Genomic DNA, 5,557 nt, shown 5'->3' with positions numbered 1-5,557 from the left:
CAATTGTCCGCTGCCCTCCGCCGCTGCTGCCGCCCGTAACTACGGGATCTACATGTTGGTATCCTCTCGTATCCGAGTGGTGCCAACTGTCCCTCGAGGCCACCACCCCCGCGGCCGCCGCCCGCTCACGCCGGCCGCTCCACCTCGGCCACGAGTGCGGCCTGCCGCCGCCTTCTGCCGCCGCCGCCACGATCTGGTTTGGCTCGGGCGAGCCCAAGTTACACCGAGGTCTCCACCGCCACCGGTACCGCCGCCGGCCTCGTTCCAGCCCCGCCGCTGCTGGGCCGCCGCCTCCGGCTCCCCCTCCACCACGAGGGGTGGTATCCGCCACCGCTGCGCGCCTCCGGTGCTTCTGAGTCGGAGCCGGGCGTACCGCAGACCCGCCGATGTCCTCGAAGCCCGCCGCCGGCCGCCACCAGCCCTACCGGCCCCTGCGCGCGGCCTCCATCGGCCTCCCACTCCTTTCTGCCGCGCCGGCTAGACCTCACCGCCGCCGCGCGCCCGGAGCTCGGGTGGGCACGAGCCAGACCCGACTGGCACCACCGGCGTCCCTCGTCTCCGCCGCGGCCGCCGCGTGCCCTCGCCGTCCCCGGCCGACACTGCTGCGGCCCTTTCCGCCTTTCCATCAGGTATCGGCCGCCGCCGGGTACCTCCGCCACGCCCTGGTCCGAGCCGGTCTAGATCCAGTCCGAGCCGGTCCCGCAAGGTCCGGCGCTGCCGCCGCGCACCCCTGCCACCGCCGGCCGTGCCGCCCTGCCGCCTCCAGCCCCGGCGACGGTCTCCACCACGGGCTGGCTCTACTGTGAGGACCCACCAGGTGCCGGTCCTTTCTCCGTCGTTCTACCTCTCCTTCCACCTCCTTCTCGTTTGGGCCGAAAAGGCCGCCGGCCTCAGCGTGCGGCCGTCAGCCTCGCGCTCGTGCCGATCCCATTCTCGGACGACTTCGATGGATCCCGTATCGACCTTCTGATCCAGCCGGCTTTGATCCCAAAGCACGTATCTTTGGGATTTCTGTAATATATGGTTTACGGCGAAACGTGGTTTCAGGAGGTCTTGACCAATAAAGGTTGAGTCAGGGAGTGTCGTACTCATTTAGCGCACATGCGTGGAGGTGCAAACTAGAGTACGCTAAGCCATGTATTTTACATCGTTGAAAACGCTTTAATGGCAAAACGGTAGTGGCTGGAGAGGAGCTAGTTGCGCGCTAGAGGCGTCTAGGCAGGCAGTCTAAACGCTTGCCTAACGTGGTCACGCTAGTCGTGGAGTCTCTGTTGTTTCGATGTGAAAGCTAAGTAGAGCTAGCTGGTGCCTAAGTGTTGTTTTTAGGTTGGAAGAAGGTTATCTTCCTTTGTGTGTGTGTTTATGTATATTTCGTACATAAAGACCTAAAAGAGCTTTAGGCAAGCAGTTTGAGTTTTAGGTAGTCGCGGTGATCAAGGTCTTGTCGACTTGGCCAGCTTTGCTCGATAACCTGACTATACTTGCCTCAGGCTATGCGTGGTCTTCGGTTGAGATGAGGCACCGAAGGGGCCCTTTTGGCCTCAATGATAAGTGAATTCACTTTTGATTATTAGCGCATTGAAGAGGCAAAATCGAGTAAAAGAGGACTTTGAACTGCTCACGAATACATTAATTTAATGTGTGTATTTGTAGCAGTTGTCTCTCAAATCAACGTGACAGTTTTTAGAGTCAGGAATGTAGTAGGGGGGGAATTTTCTTCAAAGCAGGAGCTTTGAACTGGTGCATGGCGAGCCCCGGCCTCCTCTGACCTGGAGCACCTTCCCCTGGCCGGCCTGCCCGCTGTCCGGCCGCCGCCGGCCACCCCGAGCCCTGCCTAGCTCCGGTAAGCTTGTATTGCTATTTTCGTGCACTGTTTGGGGGTTGTGTGTACTTTTCCGGCAACCCGAATGGTCTTTTTGACCTCGGGAAGTGAGCACGATGATCCTTAGGTCGTGCTGAACATCGTGCTCACTTCCGTTGAGCCCTGAGATGCCTTGGTTGCTCGGGTAACCGCGATCTTCCTGCGGTGCGCGCTGCTTCGCTGACCTTCGCGTCGCTTGTGCGCGCACCGCAGTCGCCGAATGTGCTCCGAATGGTGAGCACGGTCTCCGGCACGCTGAAACCTATCAGCGGGTGCGACGGTTGACCCAGCGAACCTCGTATCGCAAGATCGGGCCATAAAAACTGCCGGAAATCGCATAAAATGATAGATTTTAGGGTTCTTGTTGTGCTTCCTTGCATATAACTTCGACTCGGTCGCTGTGGACAGCGTATAAATGCTGATGGTAACCTCTGGACTAACCGTCCAAGGCCCCAAGCCACTGCGGAGATCGAAAAGCCTTTTTCGGGGCGTTTCGCGGCGAAATTCGTCGATGGAACGCGATCTTAGTTCGGTTTTTATCCGACGGTGCCTCGGGATCAGTTGTGATGTCGCTAAGCCTTCTTGGCAGGTCACCCGTGTCGTTTCGGGGGTTCAGAAACGACGGGTGAGCGACTGGTGGGTCCCGGTGTCAAAAACGACACTTTCGGGAACCCGGTTCGAGACGTTTAGTCAACGATGTCTGTTGCGAGGCGAAGTGTGGTGTTTGCTGCCAATGTGGGTTATTATAGAGTATTAGTGGCAGCGGTTGACTCCCAGTTGGAGTTGGGGAGTTCCGGGATAATTAGTGGACCCCGACGGAGCCCCGGCGCGATATTCGGGACTCCCGATGTGATTCGACAATCGGTCTTGGGAAACCGATTCCCGTTGTTCCTTGTCTAGGGATTTTATATTGGTTGCTGACATTAGGGTCTCCTTCTGATCTTGTGGACCTTTCGTAGGTCCGGTTGCTCTGTTTCCCCGCCGTCGTGAGATCTAATCCAGACTTGTACAGGTGGGTACTTCGATCCGAAGTCGGTACAGTGGTGCACGCTCGGTGATATTCTTCTATCCCTGTTCTTCTGTTGCTATTTTCGTATTATATATTGAGCTTGCATCCCCGTTGTTTCTATTATGCTCTACTCATATGTTTCTATGCTTAGTATCATGTGTAGGAGTAGAGTAGTTGATCCATATGTGATACCAGTGACCTAATTGGTCGGTTCTCGTACTTCGTTTCGGTGACCTAATTGATCGGTGCCTTTATCTTATATCTGTTGACCTGGTTGGTCGGTTGTTGCATTATATATTGGGTTGGTCTGTTTCTTGACTTCTGTCGTCGATGACCTTTGAGGTCGGTATACCCTGAGGGGTAGGATTGTCAGCTGGTGCTGCCGGTAGTTCTGGACTATATCGAATACACTCCTGTGACCTATCGGTCGGTTCCTGCGTTCGTACTTTTAGTTGACATCGAGCAGTATCTACATACTATCTTTATTTACTCTGCCTGGTTGTTTTATGTGTAGTATCCTGTATAGGGGTAGAGTAGATGGCATTCGTATATACTATACTTGTGACCTGGTTGGTCGGTTCTCCTATTTGCATCGGTGACCTGTTTGGTCGTTCGTTACTTTCCGTACATTGACCTATCTCGGTCGGTTCACGTTGTTACTTGATGACCTACACGGTCGGTATGCCCAGAGGGGCAGTGATTGTCGGCTGATTGCCGACGGTTGGCTATTGATCATATCCGCATTGATCGCCACAGCTCGAGTGCATTTCACGTACACCAGCGGGTTGATCCCCCGCAGGAGGGTGTTCTTTTCTCGCGAAAAGTGGACGTACATGCGACCCGTGAGACCCAGCGGTGTTTCTTTGTGCTAGGGTTACATTGCCAGGTGATGAGCAGATAGTGGCTTTTTGCTGAGGTCCTTAGACGACACGGGGTTTAGATTGGGTCGTTTGGACTTCTCGTCCGGTTGACGCATATAGCTATAGTAGCGGGTTGTTGCATATATACTTCTTTTCTTTCTTTACAGTTATTCTTAGCTACTAGTTTTTTGATATCCTTGTATTGCTTGCAGTTGTACATACAGTAGCGTGGATAGTTGTGCTTTCTTATATATATCTCATTCGTTCATATATCGTTGCTACTGTATTTTACTTACCCATACTGTTGTTTATACTCTTCCTGATCCGTGAGTATCCTCGCCTTCTTCGGCTTGCGGTACACTGGAGGGAGACATGTTTACATGTTCTCACCTCCCCACTATTTTTCAGAGTAACTGCAGACGTTGAGTTATGGGACGAGACGTGAGGTACGTTCGTAGCGGTCGATAGAGCTTCGACCAGGTTATCGGTTTAGTTATATCCCTACTATCTCGTTGTTATAAGCTTAGTCAGTTTATATGGTTTCGGTTATTTTTATTAATTGGATATATATGGACTTTCATGAACGTATTAAAAGGATTTCTGGATTTGGTAAAATAAAAGTTTTCCACCCTCGTGGTAGCTTCTATAAAAGATAAAATTTTCGCGTACGAAACAGTTTTCAAAAGATTTTTCATGGCACTTCTGTTTTAACACTCGAATGTAAACTCGGTTGTGAATCGTGAATGTATGAATGTATAGGACTATCTGGGGTTTCACAAAAGTGTATATAAGCCTGCATTTTTTTTTAGGTACTTACATAAAGAAAATGTGCATTTAAAGAAGGAAATCAAATTTATAAATAATATACATGTTCGGAAGATTCCGCCGCACAAGAAAAGGACCGAATAAGCTGAGAAAGCACATGTTTTTTAACCTCCGTAGGGACATGGCAAACCAAAGCAAGTAATGAGCAGAGAGGTTTTCTCATTGAAGCAAAACACCAAATACCGTAAGAACGATTTATCTATAGTTTGCTATAAAGAGTAGAGCAAATTAACATCAAACTTGTGTGCAACATGGTAACACTCAAAAGCATTTTCATTACAACAAACCATCAAACACCTTAAGAGCATAGTTAGCTGCAAAGAGACGAAGCTAGAACCCTCCTGCATTCTAATTCGGCAACACCACTCATAAGCACTGGGTAGTAACAGGAAAAGTAAGCTATTGTGGGAAGTAAATATGTGCAATGGGAGTGGCAGATTACCGTTGGAGGGAAATGTGTGTAAGTACTAAGAATAAGAAAAGCCAGAAGTGGCTGCCTATGAGTAGGCCATCGAAACTTCCACCCATTCGAAAGCAATATTTTCCACATTTCTCTCTACATATCACCATAGCCTTAAAGAAGAATAGGAAAAGGGGTAAAAATAGTAAGGGATAAATGAAACCAAGTAAATTAGGGGAAAAAAAAACAGGAAATGTAGAAACTTGGAAATGAAAAGTGAGCAAAAGTGTATATAAGCCTGCATTTTTTTTTAGGTACTTACATAAAGAAAATGTGCATTTAAAGAAGGAAATCAAATTTATAAATAATATACATGTTCGGAAGATTCCGGCACACAAGAAAATGACCGAATCAGCTGAGAAAGCACATGTTTTTTAACCTCCATAGGGACATGCCGAACCAAAGCAAGTAATGAGCAGAGACGTTTTCTCATTGAAGCAAAACACCAAATACCGTAAGAACAATTTATCTATAGTTTGCTATAAAGAGCAGAGCAAATTAACATCAAACTTGTGTGCGACATGGTAACACTCAAAAGCGTT

The sequence above is a fragment of the Ananas comosus genome, linkage group 10 (assembly GCF_001540865.1).
Source record: "Ananas comosus cultivar F153 linkage group 10, ASM154086v1, whole genome shotgun sequence".
Lineage (NCBI taxonomy): Eukaryota > Viridiplantae > Streptophyta > Magnoliopsida > Poales > Bromeliaceae > Ananas > Ananas comosus.
This window is presented reverse-complemented; position numbering follows the sequence as displayed.